At 40.0% G+C, this 12,252-nt stretch overlaps 1 long non-coding RNA gene across 3 annotated transcripts in view; it reads left to right on the top strand.

Moving 5' to 3' along the window:
- Window positions 1-9,773, top strand: part of LOC115420227 (uncharacterized) — a 203,926-nt gene extending 194,153 nt beyond the window's left edge. For all 3 annotated transcript variants that reach the window (XR_003935519.1, XR_003935518.1, XR_003935520.1), the window contains one exon: window positions 9,609-9,773. This is a non-coding gene — a long non-coding RNA (uncharacterized LOC115420227). The remainder of the gene's footprint in view (window positions 1-9,608) is intronic.
- Window positions 9,774-12,252: the final 2,479 nt, after the last annotated feature.

Raw genomic sequence — 12,252 nt, 5'->3', positions numbered from 1 at the left:
TGGTGTCTGTCCTCTTGCTGTAGTGTTAATGGGCATGAGCCACATGTGAGCGAGATTATCAAAGTCAAATGAAGGAGAGTCACCGAGAAAATGTGTGGCGAGCCACTCCTAAAAGAGGCTCCACATCCCAGAATTACTATTCCATTCATGTACAACCAGATTTAAACTCATTAGACTTCTCTATTTACTTAGTCTCTATCGGCCCTACTTGTACTAAAAATACCATGGCCTGCCTTACTTTGGCACATTCCGTCATTGTCTGTGCACAGCAGGCCTTTAGCACTGAGGTGTTTCTCAGATGGCTCCATGCAAAGGAGACAAACTGGTTTGTGTATTTTCTGAAATTATGGATCTACTCAGCCTCGCTACTGGAGTCTGCCCTCTACTACCATTCTCTGTTAATTCATCTGAGCTTGTAGCGTGATAATATAATCACACTCACCTTTGCTTGGATGTCGAGCCTTTTCCTCTGCTCGTGGTGTAGTAATAGTCTCGGATCTAGATTTCATGCTTGAAAATCCTATCATAGTCACCCAATGTGTCATAAATATGTGTTTGGCACTTTCACTCATATTTAATACCCTCTTTACCCGCAGCAGCCGGCTTTCAGGGGTGAAATGAAAGCAGTATGAGCGTTGTTTTGTGAGGTTGGAGGAAATAGAAAACTACAGATTCTGGGAAAGAAGCTCGTTGGATGACTTAAAATATTTCTACATTAAAATATCTCCGAAAAAAACCTTATGTTGACCTGAAATCAGTCACTTTACTCCATGTAGCGACTAATAGGCCTGTGACAATCGGTTTATTGGAATTATTTGGAATTATTTCTCCATCCATTGAAAATATGAAAGTAGTTTTACATTTACAACATTTTATCATCATTTACAGATTGTTTATTATTGGTACTATTGTCAATCACAATTATTTGTATGTTAATTAATTGTCAGCTCAAATCTCAATATCACAAGTTTATTTGTTTGCCATTGGTGTCATATGTAGTGCTATGTGGAACAAAAAGTATTATGATAAAAAATGTTGTATGAGTCGATTGTGATATTTACGCATTAAGTCTACTGGCCGATTTGTGTTTTGAAATCTTAAGAAGCCATATGGTTAAATATTGTCTTAAATGCAACAAACATGATCATTAATTGGTATGATTGGACTATTTCAGTGTTGGAATTAACACTAGTTGCTTTTCCATTGGACATATGTGCAAAACTTTACCGATATTTACTAAATGTTGAAAAAAACAGAAGTGCATAATGAGGGTTTTTCCATTAAGTCACAAATGCGATGATTTGTTTTATTTATTATTGCGAGATGACACGAGAAGTCATTCCATAAACATGGCGACCAACGTAAATATCACATTGATTTACAAATATATTCATTATTATTATATATTACCCCTCTATCCTGTACTAAATTAAAAAATGATTCAGTTTCCTGGTGTGTCCACACACACCACACCATGTTTCTTTCAAAACTCTTCTTCTTCGCTTATTGTAACGTCCGTCAACATCCATTTTTTTTATTCATGTGACTCTAGTTGCAGAAAAAGGTCTTTCTATTGCAGTTTTCCATGATATACCATTTGCACTATGCCCAAAAAACCACTTCTTGCCAGCGCAAAAACTTTTAATCAAAAAACAAAAGTTTTGGCAAAATTGACGTTTTTCAATTAGGTAAATTTTTATGTGCAAGTTATATTCGCGCAATTTGAGGGTCAATGGAAAAGTGACCAATGTTTGGACATTTTTCTTAATTACAGTGAGAAAAATAATATATCTGTACTTATCAACATTGTGTTATCACCTAGGCTAATTCTAGTCACATCGTATTTAGTGACGTTAATACTAATGTTTTATGTTACCTCTCACATAGCATAAATTTATTGCTAAACATAGTGTGAATATAAGTTTAATACATGATCTCATCTATGAACGTGAATTGTCATGAGATGCAAACCTTAACTTTCATGATCCCCTAGTTCCCTGTTTTTGTTATTGTTGTGATTGAGAGACCCCTAGTGGTGGAAAGGACTCACTGAGCCTTTAAGTTTGAGTTCTTGCATGAGTAAAGCATTAATTTCCAAGGTGGCATGCAGCTTGGAAGTCCCCATGTTCCATGACTTCATCTTCTCTAATGACTCCCTGTTTAGTGACAGTGAAATGTTTGATCATGCAGATGGAGAATTTCACCAAGTCACACATTAATAAAATCATCAAAGCGACTTTGATTTATGATAGAAAACACCTTTGTCTGTTCGGTTCCACCTAATTCCTTTCACTCTGTTGTTTCCTCAGTATCCTGATGTTTTGAGTGCCAGCCTCTGGAGCCCTTTGTTATTTCCACAAACCCAGTTACTGAATAATTGAACAGGGTAAATGTTTAACATGTTTTTACAAGTTCCTCGCCGCGGTGTTGTGAGGAGCCACTGTTTGTTGGGTCTGGAAGAAACACTTGGTTGCTTTGCTTGACAATAATGCGTTTCCATTGGAGACCACCAACACGTTTGACTGCCCACCCCAGCACCGCCACCGCCGCTGCTGACGTCCTGTTCGCGTTCACGGTGGCTCGCAAGCAGCTGCAACACACCAGCTTAATGCATCTTCACATGTCAGAAGAATGACTTTTTGTTTATCTTGACTTCTGCCTGGCTGTTTATTCTAGGCAGAGCTGCATTTGCATCGACCTTGATTCCCTAAAGCCCGCCCCCTTCTATTCCCCCCTCCCAGAACTTGTTTACACTATGCCTGCCCTGAGTGTCACCTAGGAAATCGGCTGATCATTCCACCTGGTTAATATTAAATGGCTCCAGCAAGGAGATGTGTTTGTTCATAAACACAAACCCCCTGCTCCTCCTGTTTACTGTAGCCATGGCAGCAATCACTTATTAAACAAACAGCTGCTTTGTTTGCCAGTGTGAGTGGTCTGCTCATACCCCGAACCAGGTCTGGGGAGAACTTATGGATGTGAGGTCTGGGAAGGTGACGTTGGGTGTTGCGTTCGTGGTGGCTTGTTTATTCCTGCGATATTGGCACAGCTGTCTAGAGATACGCTTGGATTGTTTGTGACTTGGCTGAAGTAGCTCACAAGATTACACAGTCAGAATGTCATGTCTTTTTTGGGTAGGATATCGACCCTTTCTGTTCATTCTTCCAAGCAGTAAATAGGCAGAAAAGGAGAATCGGGTGTGACTTGAGTCTACATTAGTTAAGTCTTTATCAAACTGAAGGCATCACATCAGAACCTTAGAGTGTAATACCACTGACAGCCACTAGATGCTGGCTTAATAAAATGTGGCTGCCAGAGACTTAAAGGAGTGATATTTTGCTTTTTTAAATGGAATTATGCATTTTCAAGCATTTCCCTGTGGTCTACATAAACTGTAAATGCTCTGCTTGGGTCTGAATTCTTCATTAATTCAACTCCACAGGTCCATCTTCAACCCTATTTCTGAGTAATGACACCAGAAAGGTAGTTTTGAGCACTGGCCCTTTAAATGCAAATGAGCCACTTCAGGCCCCACCCCCTCCAGGTTGTTGACCGTGCTTTCTGACCCGTTCGGCCGCTTGTGTTCATTAATACAACCAACAACTGAATATTTTAAGTAATCGGCTCAAAGTTTGGACATATTTTCAGTTTTTACTACAACCGCTACTGCTGACAAACAATTATGGCGTATTCACAGTCACTGTCACATTTACACCTATGGGCAATTTTTTAGGTTGACGAATTAACCTATCAGTGCATGTCTTTGGATGGTGGGAGGAAGCCGGAGTACCCGGAGAGAACATGCAAACTTCACACAAAAATGGTTGCCCCCCTTCCACTACCTTTTAGAAATAATTCGAAATATTTCTGGGTTGTTGTCGTTTTTGCAAAAATAAAGTTAAGGTTAACTCACTTCATTTTCCCCATAGGGATTTTTGGTGTCTGTATATTACCCATAGTACACACACAGTACCTAGCATTACCATTACCATTAGCATTAGCAATTAGCATGTAGTACACATTAGGAGTAGTGAGTTGCCATTGAAGGTCTTTATCTACATTGTGATCAGGGGTATTGAGAGGACAACTAACCTATATGTACCTGTTTACACTGGTGGGGGAAATGGGGGGGGGGCACACTACACCACCCCACCATACCACACAAATAACAAACCTGCCACTGTGGGATGGAAATTTTGAGCTAGACAACAAAAATTTGGACTAATAGAAGTTCAGATGATATAAAGTCACTCACATACGAAGTTGGACTTTCTGTGCTTCTGTTTATTAAAGAAAAAGAGTTTTTATCCCAACAGCTGTAACGTAATAGTGGTTAATGATACAAGTAAACCTGGACAATACAGTAAAAATATTCATATAAACATCAATTTTTTATGTCTTAGAAGGAAAAGTCTGAATTTTGGAATTCATGGTCAGAGGGCAAGCAGAGGAACACTTCAGAAACCTAGAGTCACGACACAAACAACATGATGCAAATGATCAAATCCTTGTTCAGCTACTGAGTAAAGTAGATGTGAATTAAGTAAAACTAAAATTAGTGTAACATTATAGTGTTTTAGCTGATAATGCAAAGGAATTAGGGCGATAGGGCAATATATTGAGGTTTTGCTTTATTAAAATTGTATAAAATTATGGGAAATTGTACTAAGTTTCCAGCTCAACCAAAATAATCAACCTGTTTTTTTTTTTTTAATAGCAGACATGTTTCTCTTGTCATACACAGCTTATAGTTTTAGTAAAGTAAGTATTTTTTGGCCACGTTTGTCTTCAGTTCATGTAACCAGAAAACAATCATAAATTATCTAACGTTGAAAGAAAACACATGTCAGCATCGTCTTATTTCTGTGCTCTACTAACAAGACTGTCAGTAAGTTAGCATTAGATTACCCATCATCCCCTCTGTCCACTAGTTTGTCCAAATACGGTCAATTCTGACTCCAAAAAGCAGTAATTGATAAGGCTGATGAGTGGCGTCACGGTTTTCTCCGGTCTATGGTGTTTACGACGGCGGTGCTGGTTTGTGAGACAGTAAAGGGTGTGGGAGTGCAGTTTGGAAAACTTATTGGGATGTAGCCCAGTTTCTCTATCTGCTGTCCAGTTGATGTTCCAAGAGACGGATTCCCAGAGTAGTTTGTTATCAGTGATGAGAGCTGTGATAATGGATTATTTAACATACAGCTTGTGTTTGTCTTTTGACTTTTCCCTGGAATCAGCAGCCAAAATACAGCAAAACATAACAGTCTTAAAAAACCTTGAGAAGAATTGTGTTGTATCTTCGGAGCGCGCTGATGTGTTGTCTAGTCTAGCAACCGAGCCGAACCTAAACAGCTCTAAAGTGAACCTCTCCCCATTGTCTCCTCCTTTGTGTGTCTTTATCTCCCACCCAAGAAATGTTGTGCTTTTGTTGTGTGCTTGTGTAAACAGGGGCTGTGTGAGAACTTGGCAAATCGAAGCAGGTGGCCGCTGAGGCTTTACTGTCATGAGCATTAAAGAAAAACAGAACAAGTAGAAGGGTCAAAGCACAGCTGCGCCGGCCGACCCTACCTTGAATCGACTGCTGACTTGTTTGAGCTGTTGAATTCCAGGCAACCATGACAGGGGGACAGGCATTAGATTTCCAGCGAGGGGGGAAGACGAGGAGCGAGGCAGGGCTGATGAGCTCTGGCCGCCGGCTGTTCTTAACCTTCAACCTGACTGGTCAGGTGGGAGACATGTGACTCCTGTTTGTACTGTACTCCCCATATTCCAGGCAGGGAAAACAAAACAAACTGTAAACAAACAGAAACTCTGACCTTTTTTTATTATCCAGTGTTTGTTCCAAACACTTGTTTTGTTTTGCAAGCAACCCCCCCCCACCTCCTTTGCAAAGACCAGGCAGGCATCTAATAATCAGCAGCACAGCCAGTTCTTTTCATACAAACTCTTGTTGCCTCGCTTTGATCCCCTGGAATTTCCATTATTTTGATTCTTTTAAAACTTTTTTTCCAGCTCAGATGAAAAAAAAAAACTGCCATGCTCCATTAATAATGAGCAGGGTTTTTTTTTCTGTTTGTTGTGTTCTGAAATGTTTCTGTTTAGATCACAGATGTCAAACATAGGGCCCGCGGGCCAAAACTGGTCCGCCATAGGGTCTAATCCGGCCCATGGGATGAATTTGTGAAATGTGAAAATTTCACTTTAGATATTAACAATCATTTTAGTTCAGGAGCCAAGTTCAACCCAATTCAATCTCAAATGGATCAGATCAGTTAAATACTATCATAATAACCTGTAATCTCTGTGTTTTAATGTAATAAATAAATAAATAAATAAACGTGAAAATATTTACATCTGCAAACTATCCTTTCACAAAAAATCTGAATAACCTGAGCAAATATGAACAACCAGAAATGTCCTAAGAGAAGTAAGAGCATTTTTATCAATATTCTGCCTGTTACTAAATGTTTTGTGTATTTGTAGATCCTCTGTGATCTGTAAGTTGCAATGCAACTTACAGTGTAAATGATAAACTGTGGCATATTATTGTAAAAAATTGCACTTAATTTTCTAAATAAATTTCAGGTTGTTCATGTTATTCATATTTTTTAAAGGATAGTTTGTAGGTGTAAACTTTTTCTTGATGTAATTTAACTTTTTTCACTCTAAAACATAGTGAAAAGTTTGGAGCTGACATTAAAAAATATATAAATGAAGTTTTTATTTTACTGGTCCGGCCCACTTTGGATCATATTGTGCTAAATGAGGCCCCTGAACTAAAATGAGTGTGACACCCCTGGTTTAGACCCTCAGTACATACGTGCTTAACCCCAGTATCTATGTCCCTTTTAGCAGGACGCTTAGCTCACAATTACAGCTGAATATGTGGAATAAGTGTAATGGATGGAAAAACTTGGGAGCATTTTGAGTCATCACAGGCGAGGGCTATCCCCTGAGCAAAGTGAAAATAAATACATAGATAAACAAACGCGGGGCCGAGTCACGTGGCTGAGCTGCCCCGGTCTCAGCTGATGATGGCGTCCCTGCCTCAGTGCTTCACAGATTAACATTGTTATCAGCACAACTCTCTAATAAGGCTCTTTCCTATCTGCTTGATATTTATGATGGATAATGCCCATTTTCCATTTTCTTTTTTCCTCCAATTTTTTGCTCATGATATTGCAGCTTTGAATTATTCTGTGGTAAAATTAATGAGAAAGTAGATTTATGGGTTTCATTTGTTTGTCAATTCGAAAATTAATTGGGTGTTAATTTTAGCCATCCCCTCATCAGTGCCGGTTCCAAGCATGCGCGCATTACTTTGCATTCATTGTAGCCTTTCTCTCCTTTATTGTGGGTCACTAGTTTTGCATACATTAAAATAGCCCTGCAGCTCATTCTCTTGATTACTTTTGGAGATGCCATACATTTGGAAATTTACGCCTTTCCGTTATAATTATGAAAATTTTGCATGGAATGACAGTGCATGTATAATAGCCATTACTCCCACCCCCCCCTTTTATGTAGCTTTGGAAAAAAATCGCTGGCCTTCTTTTTTTCTGTGGATGTGGAAAAATGTCTTTTATTTGAAAAATAAGTGGGGGTGAATAACGTCAGCACATGGTTTATTTCAAATGGCATTTAATTTTGCTGGAGAATGTGTGTTTCTAATTGGTGTCTCAGAAGGGGAGTCAGTGCGAGCAGGGGCCTGTAGATGGAGTCGTGGCTGGCTGCATCCCATCCCACAGTACTCCTTGCTTACTCCTTGTTTAGAAAATCCCATTATGGAGGGAGGCCGTGCCAGACTGGAGGGGTGAGCTGGGTCAACATCTGTCTGGAGGGAGAGGGGAGGGTTTTTGGAGGGGAGGGGGGGTGGCTGTAGCCCCAGCCTAGAGAACAGGGCCCGTAGGCCGGGCCCAGGCTGCTCAGACAGGCCCCTGAGTGTGGGGGCGTTGTGACACACAACTGAACCGGCACAGGCCACAGTGTCAGATGACTCACTCGGATATGCTTCTTGCAAGAAGGGTTTCTACAGGAGAGGAGAAGTAAACCACTTGGGTTCATGTTGTGTTCTGGTCCAGTTTTAGCTCTTAAATACTACTGATGCAAACCCCCAGTGTCATGATTTAGATGATCTGCACTACTTATGAGGCTGTTTATTTTTTAATAAAGCCATGTCTAGATTATTATCTACACCTACACTCTGTAAATATTCTTATGTGACAAGTTGTCAACCTCAATTTCCTATCTGTCAGCTTGAGTGTGTGTCCCCATGGTGTCTGTCTGGGTGTGTGTCTGCATCTTGTTTAGACCTGCATCTCTAGAGACGTTGTGCCCATGTATTTGAGCACTATTAACACACACTGGCCTTCCTATTACAAGCCTTAAATGCAACACCATAAATCTGCATTTAGTTCCATTTTCACCTTCTTTCATGATGAGGCCCAGTGTTTTAAAGGCATTTATTCTGCTTCATATAAATAATTAATCAGCCAAGTTAATTTGCTTCTGCCTGACTTGGTCAGCTTCATTAACCACCCTGGAATTGGGAGGCTAGACGCGGTGCACCAGCGAGGCCTGCATCCAACGCACAATAGCTGTAAATCATTCCACTGATTTGAGGAATAGAGGCACAGATATGCACCAGTGTCACTGGCACCCATCCCCAGAGAGGGCTGGGGGGGCACGGGGGGGCATGGGGGAAGATGGCATGTCTGTCTGGTTTTTGTGTATCCAAGAGCAGAATAGAGGACTTTGAATATAAGCAAAGAGCTCTATGTTCATTTAACACTGATCACCTCTGTCGTATTTACATAAAGCAAAAATAGCATGAAGCGAAAGTACACGGCCAGTATTTGTATATTATCCTTTTAAGTTAGATTTAGTTATGACAGACAACATCTTTTTCATAACTTAAAGGGGTTTATTTATATTCAAACCTGTATTTTGGTGTTAATTGAGCATCCCTGAAGGATTTGACTGTTTTCGCCTGGCCTCAGATTGGATGTTTCTCATGGAGATCCTTTGGCAGGCCTCACACAGTCACCCTGTTTCCCATTAAAAAGCCATTCTGCCGTGGTTCTTCTGGGAGCCATGCAAGTAAATATATCCATTTCCATAGAAAGTGTTTTGTTTTGGAGGTCCAGTGTTTTCTTGGGCTCCGCTGCTCTCATTCAACTCAGGTTGGGTTCCTCTCCTAGTGTGTGCCGGACCCCCACCCCTCCATACACTCCATAATGGAGAATACAAACAAAACCTGAGTCCTCCTTCTCCAGCCCTGTATGGACTTGTCATCTGTGAAAGATCTGTGCTGTAAAAGACAAAACAAAGAAGCAGTTCATTACCCTGTGGAGAAGCAGTCTGGTAGAGCGTGTGCATGTGTGTTTGCCTCATTGCATATGCTACAAGCAAACAAACAAGAAACAGAGAAGCACAAACCAACAGGGAAACCTGCAATAAAAGTGAAATTGTGTGGGAAGGATATGACAGATGTTTATAGTTTGGCCCAGAGTTGAAATGCGACCTCATTGCTGTGTGTTTTAACAGCTGTTTCACCCTTTTCTTTCTGCTCTCTCTGTCCCTGTTTTCTCTCTTTCTGTGTCTTCTCTCAGGCTTTTAAGTCATGATGCAAGAATCTGGGACGGAGGCGACGAGCAATGGACCAGCCAATCAGAATGGAGGTGCGAGCATGGAAGGCGGGTCCAGAGAGGGGCGACCCAAGAGCGCCACGCCGTCAGTAGAGGTGACCGCCGCCGACCTCCTGCATCTCCAACAGCACCAGGTAGAGCGGCTCTCCTTTCACACCTGTCTTCACTTTATTAAGACCCGTCAACAGCAGCAGGCCCGGTCTCCCTCTTAAAGTGCCACTTAATATTTAATTCCTCCTCAAAGTACATCTAGTACATAAACACATTATCATTATTATTATTTATGTATATTGGGGCGCTTTTTTAATATTTAAAGAAGGGGAAGTGCTCTCTCTGTGTGATTGTGTTTAGTTGTGAACGTGTTTATCGTAGCATGCAGCATCTGCATTTCTGTAAAATATTCATCATTCTGTTCGGACATATTTTAAGTGTGTAGGTGCCATAGGATTTTGTAGACAGTTAAGAAACCATGACATCCAATGGGATGACAGCGTTTTCCTCTGGCTCATTGTAAACACACCTCACACTCACAACTAATGCCATGCTCTGCCGTCGTAACCAATGAGACGCCGAGATGCACGGCGGCGTTATTGTCGCTGAAGCCCAAAACATTTTCAGCATCTTAGGCTTGAAGCAAACAGACAAGCTCTTTCTGTTGGTGTCAGCGTTATGTGTGGCACACGACACTGTGTTTAAGGAAACAACATTGAAAAGATCAGTGTGTCTTCTGCTATCTCGGTCTATCCGACAGGACGACTAGGGTTGTTGTCAGGAGCTGTTTGGTGATGATGCACAGGCTCTTTGCCGCTGTCTGTTGTCACAGCACATCCATCAGCTTTTGTACATGGTGAGCAACAATGCTGCAGCGTGGAAACTGGAGGATATGGCACTGCAACGTATAATAATCCACTATTAGCATTTTTTCATCTCTCAGCAGAACCATTAAGACATCATGATGCAGTATGATATTGTGACATTGTGGTACATGACTCTGTCAAATTATTCTGTCATACCTGATTATGTCAAGACGGTGCACGACGGTGTATGAAAGGTTTAATATGTAACATTTGTGTGTTAAAACATCTGAAAATGACATTGACCCAGTCACGTATTTGGTTTATTTGTGTAACTATGTGCTACAGTTCAGATGAATATATAATTTTAGTTGATATAAAACCCTTCTTAACTTGGTCACCTCTCAATACTGTTATGGCAGACAATGTCAGTAGTAGTAATAGTAACTGGAATATTGGCCCCACTGCATGTCTTTTATTATTTTCATGTCAGTTGCAATGCAGTAATCTTAATATAAAAAAATAAATTATTAGTATATGTTTATGCTAATCTAGGCCTGTGTTTCCCAAACATCAGGGTCAAAGCTCAAAATGGGTCAGAGCTGTTTTCATCAGGTCACCAGTGAGTGTAATACTGCACATAACAATAAGAAGATTTGTGAATTCATTTTCCTGTTTAAGATAGAAGAAGAGCGTTCTCTGTAAGAGTTTATAAATGTTAACCCAGTGTTTTGCAACAATGGGGTCACCTGAAACTTCTAGTAATTGATAAAAAAATTAGAAAAATAAAATTACTAATAACATGCTTTTTAATGATTTAATATATATTTCATTATAATTAAAACACCACACACTTTTCCTAATAAAAATCAAGTTCAAATAAAATGCAGGATATAATATCTGAGAGGGCATATCTTGATGGACCTGATCATGTGACTGTGTGCGTTACTACTCTTCAACCTGCCCGGACACAGTTGCAGTCAGAAAACTGGAATGAACAGAGAATGGAAACATTTCTTCGCCTGCCTAGCCCTGCCAAGACATCTAAGAGAAACTGAGAAGCAGACATCAACAAGGTGCATTATATACATTATATAGTCTAAATGTTGCATAAAATGTATGTTTTTTTGCATCATAGTATAGCAAAGTATTGCATGATTAAAAACAAAGTGCTGTTAGCAAAAAAATTGTCTCAGTTTTGAATGTCTGGGGTCACCAGAAATTTGCGATGTTGAAAAGGTTGGAAACCTCAACAAAAACAACAGAAATCCAGAGGAATAGGTTCCATCGTAAATGACAAGACACACCAAGATGAAAATGATTTTAAAAAATGTAAGTCATGACATAATTTCCTAAATTCTGGTTCTCAGGGGACACAGCATTTAGCTTTTGGTCTGAAAAGTTTGTGAATTCCTGATTTCACCTGCTATAATACACAGCCTGCCAGGCTAATGTTTACCGTGAGCTAATGCTAAATGCTAAAAGCTAACTTAACATTAGATAAGTCGGCCCCTATAATTTTAAGTAAACATGTAATTTAGATACTGAGTAAAACACAGACTAAATTCCCCTCAGAGGATAATAAAGCAAGTTAAGCTTTAACCTTTTTTTTTTTTTTTTTTAATGTTGCAACAACTTGCTTAGAATGAAATTACCTCAAGTAACTATATATGTCAGTAAATGTAATGTGGATAAATCTGTAAAATACATCATCTCATCTGTAAGCATGACTGTCTGCACGAGTTTCCATCAGCAGGGACGATGGAAACAACATCTCCCATGATCCCATGCTGTTGCACAATGTCAGTTTTTTT

The sequence above is a fragment of the Sphaeramia orbicularis genome, chromosome 5, assembly GCF_902148855.1.
Source record: "Sphaeramia orbicularis chromosome 5, fSphaOr1.1, whole genome shotgun sequence".
NCBI classification, from domain to species: Eukaryota; Metazoa; Chordata; class Actinopteri; order Kurtiformes; family Apogonidae; genus Sphaeramia; species Sphaeramia orbicularis.
The sequence above is the reverse complement of the archived record's forward strand: the minus strand, read 5'-3'. Positions and strand labels throughout refer to the sequence as shown.